Source organism: Copadichromis virginalis, linkage group LG2 (genome assembly GCF_057382275.1).
Source record: "Copadichromis virginalis isolate Kocher_CV1m ecotype Utaka linkage group LG2, C_Virginalis_male_GT1.1, whole genome shotgun sequence".
NCBI classification, from domain to species: Eukaryota; Metazoa; Chordata; class Actinopteri; order Cichliformes; family Cichlidae; genus Copadichromis; species Copadichromis virginalis.
Genome location: NC_140619.1, coordinates 27939098 through 27957074, shown reverse-complemented (window position 1 = coordinate 27957074; position 17977 = coordinate 27939098). Strand labels below are relative to the sequence as shown.

At 42.5% G+C, this 17977-nt stretch overlaps 1 protein-coding gene and 1 long non-coding RNA gene across 4 annotated transcripts in view; one reads left to right on the top strand and one right to left on the bottom strand.

Annotated features, from left to right (window-relative positions):
• Positions 1–10908: 10908 nt before the first annotated feature.
• Positions 10909–16024, bottom strand: LOC146717487 (uncharacterized). Its single transcript, XR_014923494.1, has 4 exons — positions 15972–16024; positions 15354–15508; positions 13324–13385; positions 10909–11506 (listed from the first exon to the last, which is right to left on the bottom strand). It is a non-coding gene; the product is annotated as an uncharacterized LOC146717487 (long non-coding RNA).
• Positions 12352–17977, top strand: part of nexmifb (neurite extension and migration factor b) — a 53686-nt gene continuing 48060 nt past the window's right edge. For all 3 annotated transcript variants that reach the window (XR_014923491.1, XM_085476876.1, XM_085476864.1), the window contains exon 1: positions 12352–13094. The gene's annotated coding sequence lies outside the window, so the exon portion shown is untranslated. The remainder of the gene's footprint in view (positions 13095–17977) is intronic.

The following is a 17977-nucleotide window of genomic DNA, read 5'->3' as shown; positions in this document are numbered from 1 at the left end:
AATGGCAAAAGAAAAAAAGAGTGCCGCATTATCTTTGAAACATGGTGGAGGTGTTGTCATGGCATGGCTGCCTGTGGAAACCACTGGTGTATATGGCTGTACTCTGCTCGGATTCAGACAAACACTGCAAAACTGACTGATTAGCACTTTACTGTGCAAATGGTTAGCCATCCAAAGCACGCCGCAAAAGCAACCCAAGAGTTTCTTAAGGTGAAGAAATGGGATATTCTTAAATAAACAAGTCACCTGATCTCAGCCTAATTAGAGGCCAGTTACTCGAGATGAAACGAAATCATGAAAAACCCATTTTTCACTGATTTAAAATTGACTGTGTTAATGTTTCAGATGAAAAACTATAAAAATTGTGTCTTTGTCCAACAAATTATGGATCTAACTGTAAAATGACCCATAATAAATATCTCTGCGTTACATACTGGATCTGTGTCAGCCACAAGAGTGGTCAAAGAGATTGTTTCAGCTTTTGCATTTGGCCCCACTAAAGCAGATACGATCTGTCATTAGGAGCGAAGCATCCAAGCTTGGAACGCAACAGTGGCACTAACACGCTCTTCTTGTGTTCATTGTCTGGTGGACAAAATGACACTGGATTCCCCTCAAGAACCCCTGCAGCGTTCTGGATACTCCTCCGGGACCGGAGACATCAGACAACATTTTTTTTCTGTGAGGCCTTTCGGCAGGATTATAATTGAAACTGACAATAACAAAAACATTCCCATAACGTGACAGACCAAGCCCTGCTGCGCTGCATTGTGAGGCCTCCGCCACCTTCTGAGGAAGTCACACATTACAGATGAAAGTAGACTTTGATAAAGCCCTGCTTAAAAGGAACCCAACTGGATGATTACTGGTTGGATGGGTCTTCTTTCATGCGTCAGATGTCCAGGCAGTCGAGTTGATGTTAATGGTGTCCTTCTCATCTAACCTAGGCAGATGAGATTATGAGACTATTCATTAGCGGCTCCCAACAACGTTCAGCTGCTGCCCCTAACAGGTTATTCACTAATTATTCAGTGAACATAACTCGCTATGATCTGCCTGGGTTCTGTGAAAGAGCCTTAGATATAACACCGACTTTTATGTTTTTTCCCTCTTCTTTGCCGAGGCAAAGCTTTGTGTGTGTCTGATATGGTCAAGGACATAACACTCTCAAGTATTGAAGTTACTAAGCAATCCGAGATGGACTTACACAGGCGGGGTGTTTGCTTTCTCGCTTTTTTTATGTTTAGAAACTGAAAATCCTAAAAATCTTTTCTTCGGTGACCTTTAATTGTCTGCATGCTGTGCATGTGATTAGCACTGTTTTGAGCTGTTTGCCTGCATGTTTTAAGGAGGTAATAATATGGGAAGGCATTCCCCTCTTTACTATGCAGCATTCTGCAAGCGTAAAGGAAGGCAGGCGTAAAAAAGCCTCTATTAATGACCTTAATGTGGACCGAAGCAGGCGAGTGAGCCTGTAACGCAAAGCACGACCTTCTAACTGAAGGAGAGATTTTCAAAGAACATGCTGCTGATGTACAGATAGGATGATGTCTTCTTGTTGCGCCCACTCTTTCTGCCTGTACATGGTTAGAACATATTATCCTTCACGGTGATTCAGTGCAAAATTAATATGTAGATCTCTTGAACATGCCCAGAGAGCCACGTCTCCGGTCCCACGACAGCCACCCAGAGCGCACAGGTGATAAAACGCATTCAGCCACACACGTCAAATCCCTGCTGACCCTCCCCTCGGCCTGTTGCTGAACTCCTCCATGCTTATTTTCATCGGGATGACAGGCAGACCAGGCTGAGACTCAGGGCGATCCCTCTGCAGCAGACAGTTAGCTCGCTCCCATCCCACTACAATGGAACCAGCATGTGGCCAAGGGCGTTTACGCCTTAATAAATATGCATCGATGCCTCAGAGAAGATGTAGTTATTTCCACCGTTTTGTGTGGGAGTGTAAATTTATGTGCGTAATCCCAGTGTACTATATCAATGCTCCTGGTCAAAATGAGAATGAATATTCACACATGCGCGCACTTGCACGCATGCAGCTGCTTCTTTTAAAGTCAATAAAGACACATACGACGGCATTACCATCTCTGCACAGATACAATGTGCTGCACATGACGCAACCTCTGAGCAGATGATCCAGGACACACATTTTGCATGTGCATGTGTGTGTGTGTGCAGTGTTTGCTGCAGATACCAAATTTAGGAATGTATTTGGAATTTCAATATGTTTGGTCCTCACAGACAAGAATAATTCTCCATTTTTAGCATCATATAAACAGCTGAATATTTTCCAAATCTGATCATGCAAAGTTAAATAGCTCCCTTTTTGAAGGCAGTTGTACTCCTTTTGTTCTCTCTTTTTCTCTCTTTTTTTAAAAGTTTGGTCTCCATTGGTTTGCAATAATGTTGTTACTTTGTGTCAGAGGTGGGACCAAGTCATTGTTTTGCAAGTCTCAAGTAAGTCTCAAGTCTTTATCCTCAAGTCTCAAGTCAAGTCTCAAGTAATGTCAGGCAAGTCAGAGTCGAGTCTCAAGTCACTGGTGTAAAAGTCCAAGTCAAGTCACAAGTCTGAAACTTTGAATTTCAAGTCCTTTCGAGTCTTTAAAAAAAAAAAAAAAAAAAAAGCATGTTGCAGTTATATGCTAAATGTAAATATTAGACCATGTAATTTTTTAATCTGTGTTTTTCTCAACACATGACAAAATAGTGAACTTAGAAAATATACACAAATTGTGAAATTGCACCTCTTTAAAATGCAGCTCAATTAAACCTAGCTCCAAGAATAATTTTCACCGACAGTTCTGAGATAAGCTGCATGTTATTCTTGGATGCGGTTGTAGGACCGGCTTTGAAATCGCATGACAAAAATATCATACATAAATAAATGATATTTTTTTTAAAAATATCATTTAAAAAAAAAAACTGCATCACCAACGTAGCCTTGAAAACATTTGCTAGTTAGATGAAGTCAGCTATCTCATCGTAGCATATTTATATGCATATTTATAATTATACGCTTCTTGGAGTGAGTGCATACACTCATGAAGTTTAGTAACTTCAGGTCACTGCAACAAGCCCAGGTACAGTTTACCGACGGATGGGTGCAGGACCTTGAAATGCACCGTGTAGAACGAAAGACCATCGTAGGTATCATAAGTTTACCAGTCTCACAAATTGTTGTCATAAATACACATTCCTTAACCGTTTATTAATAGGACCTTTGAGCTCAACGGTAATTAATTAGTAGTGGAAATAATTTCTGGTAGCATCACAGAAATGTAGCAGTGACAATAATACTGTATGCTGTAATCGTACTGGGCAATTAGTGATACAAAAAACCTGTTTTATCCTGTGAATAAAAGTATATGTTTTTGTCAATGTACCATAATAACAGAAGCGAAACGCAATATTGTGTCAGGACAATTCACTATTTATGCACAATAAATAAAGGAGCATAGCGCCACAATTTCTGTTCAGCGCCAGACTTGCTTGTAACCTATATCACCAATTATGTTAAGAAAAATGACGCATTAACTACAACAGCAGACTGACCTTCGTGTAAATGCTTGGAGCAGACTAACCTGTGAGCTGGAGTGTTCTGGGACGTTATATTTTGTCTTTGAATGGCTGCAATCCAGGCCATCCGTCGCGTCTTTGTCACTTCGGAAACATGGCTCGAACAATTTCTCTTCAACGACGTAATCCGATAACAACCGATCTCTTTACCCGTCGGCTTCCCGTGGCTGTCATGCGACCGGCTATTGCAGTTAATAATACAACAGCTTCTTGACATTTTTGTGTTTCTTTTTATCGCTGTGTGACTGATTTTAATTGAAAGCCTGCGTGCGCTAGTACCTCTTGCCACGAGTTCCCAGAATCCTTTGCGGTTCTACCCGTGAATGACGTCACATTTTCAATCTCTATATAATATGCATGTTAAATTTTATATTTGGGGTAAAATATCAAGTCTTTTCAAGTAAACCGGTTCAAGTCCAATTCAAGTCCCAAGTCATTGGTGTAAAAGTCCAAGTCAAGTCACAAGTCTTACAACATTTTTTCAAGTCAAGTCTAAAGTCATAAAATTAATGACTCGAGTCTGACTCGAGTCCAAGTCATGTGACTCGAGTCCACACCTCTGCTTTGTGTAAGATGCTAAAGGCTGGCAGATAATAGATGGAGACCCAGTAAAGTGACTACGGCTGCTGTCAAGAAATCCCAGTGGAGTTGTTCCATTATTCACAGTGTGCAGAGTGGCTTCAGGAGGGGGGCGGCTGTGTCTAAATGACATCATCATCATCAGTAGCGTGGATCAGCAAAAAAAAAAAAAAAAAAACAACTCGGTCAAAGCTACAGCACTCTTCTGAAAAGTAGCGCAGAATTAGTGTCTACTTTAGGAGAGATGATCTTTTCCGAGTTTCAATCTCCATAAGAAAGGTCATGTCTAGAACTACTTCTGGCATTAAAAGTTTGCTTCCTGCGAACATAATTGGTCGTTCATTTCAAACTTTTGAAATGACACGGTAATAAAACTTTCTGAAATCTAGTTGTGTTAAAAAAAAAAAAAAGAAATAAAAATTTTAATGTAAAATAAAAATACAAAATCAAAGCTCCATATAACACGGCTTTGAAATCAGACACATGAGAGCTGCATGCGCTTCTTCTGATTGTGGCCTGTTATTGTGATAAAGACTTAAAACTGATTCACAAGATTCACCTGCAGCCTGATCGCACATGTTCAGTTCTGCTATTTGATTTGCAGCCAGTGCATCTCATACAGAGGCGGCAAATTAAGGTCCAGGTAGCCCCCCACCCCCCACCCTTCTTAGACTGCTTGGTCAGGCACGCTGATGCTAATGCAGAGATGGATTCACGCAGGTTACAACTGTCATAATCTTATTGGAGATTTCACACCGACTGTCAAACCTGGTGAGCATCAAAGCCTGAAATTTCAGCATTTACTTTCCCCTCTCAGTGAATAACAGCCTTTAATTTTACATTGGCTCGAATGTCAGAATCACCCCCTATGGATTTATTTAAACTTTAAACTGTGTTAGGTAGAAACTGCCCATTTTTCATATTTAATTCAGGACGGCCTTTCAGCTGCTTAATGTGATAAAACACTATAAAGTTACAACAACAAAAAAAAAAAATCTTTCAGGGTGTGCTGGCCACTCGTATTTACACTACATGTGATCACCTTGTTATTAACTCCATCCTTCATTAAATCACTTTAAATTGAATAAAAATAATGAACCACACAAAATAATAACAGCTGTATAAATGGGGGCTATCTGCTCAGCCATGAGACCGCTAATATGCTTTTTGTTGGAATATATGCTTCTTTGTGAAAGCAATTAAATGAGAGCCCTTGATTTACAATCTAGTAATAAAGGGAGATAATCCTGTAGAAAGAACAATGCCACTCTCTGTAAGAAAACACAGAAATAGCATGATGCTCCCACTCCACACCTGTGTAACAAGAGTTTGGACATGTAAAGCTTCCAGCTGTTTGGGCGTTCCATTTAGAGAGCTTGTCAGTGAAGCTGTTTCTCTGAAATACAGAAATACAAATAATATGTCATTCTTCTTCTGGTCCCTACCCATTTTTCTGTGATTTACATCACTGTGTGCTTTTTAAAAAAAATAAAAATTCTTTAAAGCTGCTGTCAGCTGTGCATGTATGCATGTTAAATGTTTGTAAGGAGGCTGGTTTTGGAAAGAGGAAATACAAGTTTTTAAATCTGGGTGCAGATTCCAGTTTGCTCTTCTTGATCTTCATGTCAAATCTTTGCCATGCACTCAAACACTACATGTACATTTGCACATTGACCAGTGTGCAGCCTTTGGCCTGTCTCACCTGTCTCATGAAATAGATATGTGAAATGTTCCTTTGTTTTCTATGATATGTTATTATATTGTAATATCCCATATCATCTATGGGGATGCCCTGCAACAGACTGATGACCAATCCAGGATGTGCCCCACCTCTCCTCCTGACACCAGGGATAGGCTCCAGCTCCTCTTTGACACTGTATGGATGGATCTTCGGTGATCAATATTTATTTCTGCCATCATCGCTGATAAGCCAACATTTTCACGTCCTAATTTAAATGTTTAAATTATACATTATATAATTACATGTTCTTCTGACACTTTTTTAGGTACGCCTTGCAAAAACTATCTTGGACACGCCTTTCCTTTTAGAACAGCCTAATTCAGCACGGCATCGATTCAACAAGGTGCTGGACAGATTCCTCAGAGATTTTAGTTCATACTCACATAAAAGTATCACAGAGTTGTTGCAAATTTATCAGCTGCACATCCATAATGTGAATCTCCAGTTATATCACATCCCAAAGGTGCTCTTTTGGATTTCGATCTGCTGACTGTGGAGTTCATTTGAAGACAGTGAACTCATTGTCATGTTGAAGAAAGCAGTTTGAAAAGCTCTGAGTTTTACCACAGAGTGCGTTTTCCTGTCAGAGGATGGTACACTGTGGTCATGAAGGGACACACATAAGCAGCAAAGATACTCAGGTGGGCTGTGGTATTTAAATGTTGCTCAGTGGGTAGCAAAGGGGCTAAAGCGTGCCAAGAAAATATCCCTCACACTGTGCAATCTGATGATTTGTCCTTAGCTGACAGTAGTGGCAGCTGGTGTGGTCTTCTGCTGCTGAAGCCCATCTTTGACATGCTGTGTGCTCTTCTGAATAGATTGGTTGTAACAAGTGGCTATTTAAGTAACTGTTGCCTTCTGTGAGCTTGAAGCTTACAGGGCTTTCTCCTCTGACCTCTGGCAGCCTCTTCGCCCACAGGACTGGATGTTTTCTCTTTTCTCTGCAAACCCTAGAGATGGTTATGTGGGAAAATCAAAGTAGATCATCAGGTTCTGAAATACTCGAACCAGCCCATCTCATACCAACAACAATGCCAAGGCACTTAAATCTCCTTTCCTCCCAATTCTGATGCTACCTTTAAACTTCAGCAGGTCATCTTGTTGATGTCTACATGTGTAAATGCTCTGAGTTGCTTCAATGTGATTGGCTGATTAGAAATCTATGTTAATGAGCCGTTGACCACCTACCTAATACAGCTGTTTTCAGGTGTATTTGTTAGCTGTATGAGCAAAATGTAAGTTTCAATGTGAGTCTTTACAGCTGAGCACATTTTTCACATTAATTCCACTATGGCAGTATTTATTACCTCTGTTTACTGTAAAGACACAAAGAAACTCTAATTATAGAGGAATGAAAACGTTTCTCTCCTGGCAGCTTTGAGTTTACTTAATAACTTACTGCACTGAGAGAAGCTGTAAGTTAATTTGTCTCTTTCTTAAAACACATCTGTACTGATGTATGCAGTTGAAAAGGTATTTTAAGAAGTATGGATATAATTTCTGTTACTATGGAGTCACTATGGAGATCATCAGCGCTTGTACTTTACTTCTACAGTGAAAACATAGGTAATCAAATAAATGCTATCTATTTCAAAGGTAATTTGCAGCGTGTGTGTTTGTGTGCGCTCTCTTTGAACGCGTTTCAAAGGGTTATAGATAGACATGGAGGGATCTAAGAGTAATATCAAATATTAAAGAATACCAATCTGTCCTTGTGTGTGACTTCAGTAATAATGTGACTGGACGAATTATATTGGAGACATTACAAATTGATCACACAAGAGGAAATAAACTGTTTAGTGTACAGCTGTTTGCAGACAGACATCGTGCCATAGGACAAGAATCAGCATTTAAATCTAAGCTATCAGGGTGTAATTTTTAATAACAACCTAAACAGCAGTGTTGCGTCTTGTTTAATATGGATACAGATTTCATCTTCTCCAAATGTAAAGATGATTATCCAAAGCCTGCCATTCCACAACCAAGTTAGCTTGTTGAGTGCTATGCTAGCATGATCTGTTGAGTTATGACAGTAGCATACTGGTCCGGACGGGATTCCCGGCCGCGTCCTCAGGTCATGCGCGGCTCAGCTGGCTGGAGTGTTCACGCACATCTTCAACCTTTCCCTCTCTCTGTCTGTAGTCCCAGCCTGCTTCAAAATGGCCACCATCGTCCCTGTACCCAAATCCTCCACCATCTCCTCATTGAACGACTGGCGACCTGTAGCCCTGACCCCCATCGTAAGCAAATGCTTCGAGAAGCTGGTCAGGGACTTCATCTGCTCTGCACTACCCGACTCACTGGACCCTCTACAGTTTGCATACCGCCACAACAGGTCCACTGATGATGCCATAGCCCTGACACTACACACTGCCCTGTCACACCTGGAGAAGAGAGACACGTATGTGAGGATGCTGTTTGTAGATTACAGCTCAGCATTCAATACCATCGTTCCCTCGAAGCTGGACAGGAAACTGCAGGATCTAGGACTGAGCAGCTCCCTCTGCAGCTGGATCCTTAGCTTCCTGTCTGACAGACGCCAGGTGGTCAGACTGGGCAGCATCACCTCATCCCCCATCACACTGAACACTGGTGCTCCACAGGGGTGTGTACTGAGCCCTCTCCTGTACTCACTCTACACCTACGACTGCACAGCCACTAACAGCTCCAACATCATTGTGAAGTTTGCGGACGACACTACAGTGGTGGGTCTTATCACCAACGGTGATGAGACGGCTTACAGGGAGGAGGTCAGCGCCCTGACCCACTGGTGTCAAGACAACCATCTCACCCTCAACGTCGCAAAGACAAAGGAGTTGATAGTGGACTTCCGGAGGTGCAGAGAAGTACACACCCCCATCACCATCAACGGCGCTGCTGTGGAGAGAGTGAGCAGCTTCCGGTTCCTTGGAGTACATCTGGCTGAGGATCTTACGTGGTCAGTACACACAAACAAAACAGTGAAGAAGGCGCAGCAGCGCCTCTTCTTTCTCAGGAGACTGAAAATATTCGGCATGAGCCCCCGCATCCTCAGGACCTTCTATCACTGTGCCATTGAGAGCATCCTCACTGGATGCATCACCACCTGGTATGGCAACAGCACCGCCTACAACTGCAAAGCTCTCCAGCGAGTAGTGCGGTGCTCTGAACGGATAATTGGAGGTGAGCTTCCCTCCCTCCAAGACATCTACAGGAAGCGCTGCCTGAGGAAAGCGGGGAGGATCATCAAGGACTCCAGTCACCCCAGCCATAAACTGTTCAGACTGCTTCCATCAGGAAGGAGGTTCTGCAGCATCCGGTCCCGTACCAGCAGACTGAGAGACAGCTTTTTCCATCAGGCCATCAGACTGCTGAACACGTCATAGACACCTCAGCTTCACTACTGGAACTTCAACATTATGCACTCCACACTGTATATAAATGCCACTTGTTTTGCACATATTCAACTCTGTATATTTTATATATTTTATTATTATTATTATTATTATTATTATTATTATTATTTTTTACTATTTAATTTGTAAAAATGTGTATACACACACACACACACACACACACACACACACACACACACGTAGGAAAATATTTAGTATACACATCCAGAAATGCATACACTATTATATATTGTACATATATTTATTAGTTTCAGGTTGGCCATTCTTGTATTTTGCTCGTTTGTGTTGTTGTGTTTGCACATCTCTGTTGCTTGTGGGGCTCGCACACAAGAATTTCACTCGCATGTGCTGTGCCAGTGTGCCTGCACATGTGATGTGACAATAAAAGTGATTTGATTTGATTTGATTTAGCATTTCTTTGTAATGACAGCAGACTGACACGGAAAAACTGAGACATACCGCTGGAACTGAAATTTCTTTGGAGATTGTAAGTTGAATACTATGTATTCTTATGCTTATTTGAAAAACAAAACAAAACAGTGTTTATAGCCTGTATATGAAAGGTTGACGTGGCTTTAAAATCTAAGAAGACTGCACTAAATGTCAGACAGGAAAATGATCCAAAATGAATTAAAGCTGGTTTTGGAGTGGATAAAGCAGGCTAACAATTAGCTTCTGGAATGACCCTCCCAAAACCTTGACCTCAGCCCTATTTAGAATTTGTGGACTATGCTTAAAAGCTGGGTGTGAGCCAGGAAAGTAACCGATTTAAATGAACTCTACAAATTCTACCAAGGAGAGTCGTCAAATTTCCTGTCAGAATTACGCCGGAAGCTTGTTGATGGATTCTAAAAGTGTGTGGTTCAGGTAAAACTTGCTAAGGGACATTTAATCAAACATTAGTGGGGGGTGAACGCATGGACTATGGATTAGATGGATGAGAGAAAATTTCAAATATATTAAAAGTCTTGTGCGCCCAATTCATGTTTGTTAAAGTTATTAATGATATACGCTCTACAATTATTCCACTCTGTAAAAAGAACAGTTCAAAGAAATCATTAAAATTCCAAAATGACCATGACATTCATGGCCATGATGACTATATATAGGCAACAGATAGCTATAGACTGAATACAACAACCTCCTGAGAACTGAAGAAAAAACATTTTTCAGTTTAACTGTTTTGTAATTTCCTGCCTCTTTGGAGCTAAAAGAGGACACCCAAGCATGTGAGATATCTTTGGAAAGGCCAGGACGTCCTCTGTTTAGTACATCAGGACTTAGTAGAGTAGTTGAAATAAGTCAAAAGATATAGACCAAAAACAAATGTCCATAATAATCCACTGTATGTAAAACTGTGACCCAGTTTAGATAAACAGTAATCGCTTTATTTGGCTGACAGAATACCTTTTAGTTATAACCTGATTATTCAAGTTTAACCATGTTAAATACAATGGGAAAGACATTTTTAAGCAAGTGAAAAATGAATCAATCGGAGACGTTTTGTTTGTAAAATATTATAAAACAAATAAAAATATCCACCAGAAGTTCTCGAAATCAGACCCTTTATTTTTCAGACTATCGTCAAATCATCATATTTCAGGGGTTGAAAGAAGAAATGTTTAGTATTTGTTATTCATTAAACAGTATGAAACCATAATTGTCATTATACCAACCAATAAATTTAATGACTAACTGTTTTACAAACTGACAGCTGACACTTCATGTTTCAGTCCGTTGTGCAAAAATGTTGAACATTTGCTTTTTGCTGCCTTTCCTTGTTGTGCACATCTGATGGAAGTCTTTGTCATTAGCAATAGCAAACTCTAATTTTAGAGAGGTGGATGTGAAACACACAGATTCTAGATCTGACCAACAGTCACTGCTATGTACAAAAAGACCACCTCCAGGGAAAATTTTATTCTATTTTATTAGGCAAACACTACAATCGAAGATTCAACAGATCTGTCTGCAGTATACAACTGAATATAAAGTTAAAGCGGGGAAGGGTGAGTCCTTTGTCCCACCTGTAAAACTGTCAGAACCCAAAGTCCAAGACTAGAGTCAGCAGTACTGTGGGTCATCTAACCTATTTAGCATGCTGACAAACTTGCATAGGGTTTGGCAGTCATCCTCCTACATCTTCCACCCTGTGCAATCACCCGCCTTCAGCCTGAAGCATGTTGTACGCCCTGGCCTGCACAAAGAAACACAGGAATGAGAAAATGTGAACAAGTGTTTAGGTGGATCTTAACTGTGCAGCTCACAGACCCTCAAAAGAAATATCTATTATGGAAGTGTTGATTTCTAATAATAATCTAAGCCTGGACGGTGTAACACACATGCACTAAACAGGTCCCTTACCAAAAGAAAAAAAGTGACAGTGTGGAGCAGAAGTAGACTACAGTAGAAACGCAATCAAATACCGTGGTCTACTGGCTCACAGCAACTGTGTAAGACACGCAGAAAACCACTCCCAAATCAGTGCCACTTACAAATGTGGTGAGTTAATGATGCCTGTCTACCTTGTCACATGTGAAGGATGCACTTTGGCCTCTGAAAAATGAAATCAGGCTGTTGCCACTTTTTAAAATAACATTTTATGTTTTCAGTTTGACAATCGATCAGTATTCAGGGAAATAATTAAATAAAACATTTATTTGTGAACATAAGCTGAAAATTGGACAGTGACATCTAGCCTTATACACACACACACACACACACACACACACACACACACACACACACATATATAGGATTGTTTTTGTTTTACATCAACCTGTCCACCCGATGACAAAATTACTCTAACATATGATCTTAAATCCATAAAAATACTCAAAAAACACTGTCCCCTCTTGAATAGACGTTAATAACACAAAAATAATCATGTACATGCAAAACACGTTTTTTTTTTAAGTAATGGTTTATTGAGTTTTGCTAATCAAATTCATACTGAGAGAGCGAGACAGAGAGAGAGAGAGAGAGAGAGAGAGAGAGACGCTCAAGTCTCCCCAAATATCGCTTCCAGTCCGGTACGCATTGTGAGTGGGCCTATCACACAGCACAGCAAACATGAGTAGCCTATTCATTATTCATGTCATTGCAGTTGCCCTGTTATGATACAGTCCTATTTGGAGTGGGCTATACCTGATTTGCTCAGCGCGTCCGTCAAAGCAGTGCGTGGCCCTGCGTCGGCTGGCTGTGCGCGCTCATAGGTCGGACCAAGAAGAATCGGAGGGGGAGCAAGTAAAGTGCGCGCCTACGAGACTGCGCGTCGCAAGGAGGGGTAGAGGTTCAGCTGAAAAAAAAAAAAGAAAAAAAAGGAAGGCGAAAAAAAAAATACACCGTGACAATGGCAACATCAAGAATCTCGTAAAAGGTAGATAACAGGCGAGGGGGCGCCACGAATCGGGAGTTTGAGAGGCGACGGCCCCTGTTGGTCCCGAGAAAAGCGGCGATATTAGGACATGCTGGCTGCCCTATAGCGCGTTTCCTGGAATACGAATTCTTCCGTAATTGAAAATGGAGCGGCGGGGGAGAGGAGAGTCGCGCTGCCTCCATCATTGAGAAGCGCGTCCACCTGCTATTACTGGAGGCCCGGGCTGCTGCTGCTGCTGCTGGTGGTGGTGCTGGTGGTGGCGGCAGGGGAGGGAGGGTTGGGGGACATGCAGGGGAAGTGTTTGCCTTTCGGGGGAAAGACGCATCTCTGATACTGTCCAGGGCAGCTGAGAAGGATCCCATTGCGACGGGGGAAAAAACGCAGTTTGGGCGCACACGCTCTGGAGGTAGGCAGAGAAAACGCTATTATGCTGCTATTCAGCGTGCCGTGTGTATTTGAATAGAGAGCGAGCTCTATTTGGTATGCACAGGACAGCCTGATTTATACACATACACACACACACACACACACACACACACACTGATTTATATCCCTGCCTTCTTGATTTGGTCTGATCGGACATTTTATTCAAAGGGGGAACTCACACCATGCATGCGGTGTAGTAGCAGCCCTACCTCCTTGGGACAGCTGTCGTAGCCTACATTCATTCGTCTCTGCTCCATCGATTACCTTCTCCCTGCGAAAAAAAATACCCCCACTTACTTAAAGCACAAGCTCCGATCTATTCGCTTAAGGCTCACAAATTCAATCCAAATACAGATGCCACGTGTGGTTGTTCGCGTTGATGCCAGTTACCTTGCACTGTTTGCATGTTTTGAAGGCAAACACTGGCCTGTGGACGTCATTTTGAAGCAACGTAATGCATCCCGAGCAGTACACTGGCCCAAAATGAATAAGAAATGAATAAAGGGGGAATAATCTATAGTCCAAACTGATGAATGATTCATGAATGAGCTATGGAAACCTAATGGGATAACACATCATCTCTCTAGGCCCCTCCACTGTGATGGCGAATAAATGATTCATAAACGGTTTATAAGCACAAATCCTTAAAATTGGCCTAAACATGACGATAGCAGAGGCTCACACGCAGGTGCACCAAGGCATGTGTGAATGCCTGCACTGTGGGGTCACTGGATCAGTAGCTTACTGTGTCTGTGCTCCCCTGTAAGGATGCTTCATGACAGATGTTTACTGGATGTCCCAGTCTACCACACTGTCAGCCAGACGAGCTGCTCTGAGAAATAATGAGCTGCAGCCCAAGATAACAGCCTCTGTGCTTGGTTGTTGTGGAGGTGTAACTTTGTTTTAAATAGGGATTTAATTGGATTAAATTTTAACGAGCTAGAAATGTGCCTGCCTGATATTTATTGGAATGCCTTGTAAGATGGGATTTTCAAATTAAAAAAGAAGAATAAGAAGAAAAACTTGGCAAATTTATCGCCACAGTTAATGATCTGTTCAGCTCACAGTTATTGACCCGACATGACTTGGTTTTTGATTTGTGTTTGAAGCCTTTGTAGCCTACTTGACAGGGTGCTTTTGACTTTGCTGCACGTTCTGAGAACATTGTTGGATTATTAGGTTAAGGAAAATATGTAATATGTGATGTTAAACTGCAGATGTCCAAGGGTGGGGAGTGGGGGCAGGTTTAGTGAGCTGTTAGTAAAATGTCTGTCCATCCCCACTCCTCTAATGTGAGGACAGGAGTGGAACCCAGATGGAAGGCCATGCATTGATTGAGTCAAAGAGAGCCTATAAGAGGGCCAAATTGAGTTGACACGTTGATGTGGGTGTCATTATCACGTGTGACGGCACAGTGCGCCATTGGACCCGAGGCTATGTGACGTGTGGAGGGGGAGAGGGCCTTGTTTGAGGATCATAGATACGGAAATGATGATAGCTATCATAACAGCCGTGCCTTAGTTCGGCGGCGTGCCACCGAGTGCGCCGTGGAGATTCGTCTTTTACGGCATTTGCCACTCACATCTCCTTCTGGTCAGCCTCATTGCTGTCACCAAAGTGCCATTTTCCGTTCGGTTGAAATTGGGTGAGAAATTGAGCCCAATGACACATTTCAGCACCGTGGCATGGTTCCACGGCAGCGAGGACGGCACTGGCAGGTTTTCTGAAAATGTGTTTAAAATGCTATCCGAGCGTTATGTTGCAGCAATAAAACCAGCAGCTTGTGTACATAGTCTCTTATCTTCCCCTGTCCATGTGTGCACCGTGGCTTCTCCTCTGCTCAGCCTAAAGGCACATGTTGGGCCTCTACTCTCATGTCTCTTGAATGGGAAAGAATCTCAATTACACACAATGAATGGCTCCTCATCAGTAATCCTTTTCCCTACAAGTGCTCGCATTCTTCATATCTCAGGGTCTTGCTTCTGGTTGACAGTGTGTGCATGTGTGTACCGAGCAGCAAACATTTATTTGTGTTATTGATCATTTTTCCGTAATTCCCCAGTCGCTTATGTTGCATTATCCTGCTAGAGCACAGGTGAGAACATCTCATTAGGCATACAGAAAGGCCATTCCTAGCTCGTATGGAGCCCTGCTGTGTTTTATGCTTGGAGCGCTGTGGTTTTCAGTATAGAAGCACCTTAGCCGAGTCTCGGTCTGTGCAGAAGCACGCTGAGCTCACCGGGGCCGACTGCATGTTTAAGCACACTGTGCTTATGTCAGGCCACTGTATGCTGAGGCCTGCTGTCTCGACTGCAGCCCTGTGCTGGGGTTGTGACGGGCTGGCTGTGGCCCAGCGGAGGCAGTCTTTCTCTGTGCTGCTGCTGCTGCTGAGTTCTGTAATTAAAGGCAGAGGTAAGTCCAGGAGAGAAAGCTGAGCTCTGATTGCTTTTCATGGCCGCGAGGAGAGAGCTGCAGTCTGTCCTGAGGGACTGAGGCGCTGCTGAGCTCTTTCACCGCCAGCTCCGCTCCCCCCCCCCCACCCAGACAGGAGCTGTTCCAGGGAAGACACGCACATTTGTTTTCGCATACTACTTGCGTGCGCACAGACGTAAACATACTCCAATGCAATCTGCAGCACGCACACAAACACACCATGAAATGCACAAATACTGTACACATGCACTGGCTGAGAGAGGGAAACATTTTCCCCTGTAGCTGAAAGTCAAACTGTGCTAAACTGCTTTAAAGAACGCCCCGTTTTAAAGAACTCAAGTGTCAGTGTGAGGCGAAAACTATTACAGTGCCGTCATGTAATGAACTAGAAACGACGCAATCAGAAAGACATTAAGGAACTCACCTTTTCATTGGCTGCTCTTCAGCATTGACGGAGCAGTTCATGTGTGAGTGGGCTTAGTAAGTGTAGAAGTGAGCCCACCCCTCCCCTCCTCTTTCCCTTCCATGGCAGCAGCCAAACCTACTCTGCACTCGGAGGGCAGAGCAAACACGGCCATGGGTCTGGATCTGGGTGGGCCCCAGCGCTTTTAAAAAAGATGAGAAAAATGGCCTCAGTGCTCTCCTCTCCTCTTTCTGTGGACTCATTCATGACAGCTGGCTGGTTAAAGCACACTGAGGGTTTAAACCATCACATGCCTTACAAGTCGTATCAGAGAGAATCCCATGGAAAGCAAAAGCAGAGTACTTTGAGGATAGGAGCTTTAAAAAGAAAGAGAGAGTGCGAGGGAGGGAGGGAGGGAGCGTTTGGATGCCATTTAAATGCTAAGTCCGGCCACATTTTTTTCTTTTCCTACGTGTTCATGAATTAGTTCTGCCAAGATAATTAAAGTAATGCATCAGGATTTCAGCCATTAACAAATAAAAGTCCAATTAAACTGGGGTCTATTAAACCACTTTCCACATTGCCTACTTGATCTCAATATGTAGGCTGGTGGCCACTGGGACCATGAGCATGCAGGCTTGACGTTCATAGCTCATTTCCTGCTTCCACATCACACTCTTATATTGCAGATAGACAGATAATGTGAAATTTCCCCTGTTCTGCTCTCACACACTCTCCCGGGCCCCCTTGTATTTTCAGCTCGTGGGATTCTTGAAACAGATAGTGAGATGCGATGCTGGAAAATTTGAGAAGGATACTGAAAGAGGCGGAGATCTAACGCAGTGGACACAGGTGCGCCGTTATGAATGGTGTAAAAATGGCATATTCACAACGTGACTGGAAAGAGAGGAAGGTATATGACAGGGTTGGATTTTAATTGGTTTCACACAATGTGCTCCTATGCATTGTTTCCTTTGTAATGGTGCACACAGTGGCAATAACAGCTCAGTTTTTTGTTATATAATAACAGTAATAGATTCCTCTTGTCTGCAGTGCCCCTGGTCTAATTCGAACATTTTTTTTTCTAACTAGATTCCTCATGTTTGAGCCATTTGGAGCTCTACATTCATGGACACGTACTGTCAGTGTCCCGAATACTGGATAATAGGCCACATTTGTTAGCCTTATTTTTGATTTGGTGGTTGAAAATGAGTGGATGTGGGCGGGTTGAAAAAAGAAGGACTGATAAAGTGAAAAAAAGGGACCAAAACATTAGGTAGGATGCAAAAAACAAACAAAAAAACAACCCAAAACAAAACAGAGGAGCTGCCTAGGAGATGGGGGACGGACATGGTGGGAAGATTAGAGGAAGGGCTGGATGGACAGACGGAGGGAGAGGGGACAGAAACAACAAGAAAGACGTAGTTAGTGTTGGTGGTGGGGGTTCGGGGCACGTCTTTCCAGTACAGCCAGTTGGAACAAACAAACGGTCGCGAGACAGACAGTGTTGTTTCTAATGGGAGAGAAGCTCGCTGTGCCCTGGATGTTTCCCTCCACCTTTCATTTTCGAAATGCTGTTTTGTCTGTTCACCACTTAACAAGCCACCAGCGCCTCAGAAAAGAAAACCACGCTTTATTTGCTGCTGTACATAATTACCAGCCATTCAAGACAGACTTGTTTGCTACTCTAAACGATGTTGTGAATTTATGTACAAATAAGAGACAGGCCATATTTTGCTGTAAATCTTCTTCTTCTTTTTTTCTTTCTCTTCTTTTCGCTCCCCAAGTCGAGTATTTAAAATTTATGGCGTGGCCAGCGTTCGCTCAGAGATCTGCTGCAATTCACTTCAGTTTAATTGTGCTGCTGTTTGTGGAGACTGCGGCATTTGTGCCCTAATCAAACATTAGAGGTAATTGAATCAAATGGCTATTTTTAATCATAAGTTGTGGTTGATGCAGGCGAGCATGATGGGAAGAAGCGAGAAAAAAAAAAAAAAGGTCTGTGGAGCAGATGCAACGGTCTTTCT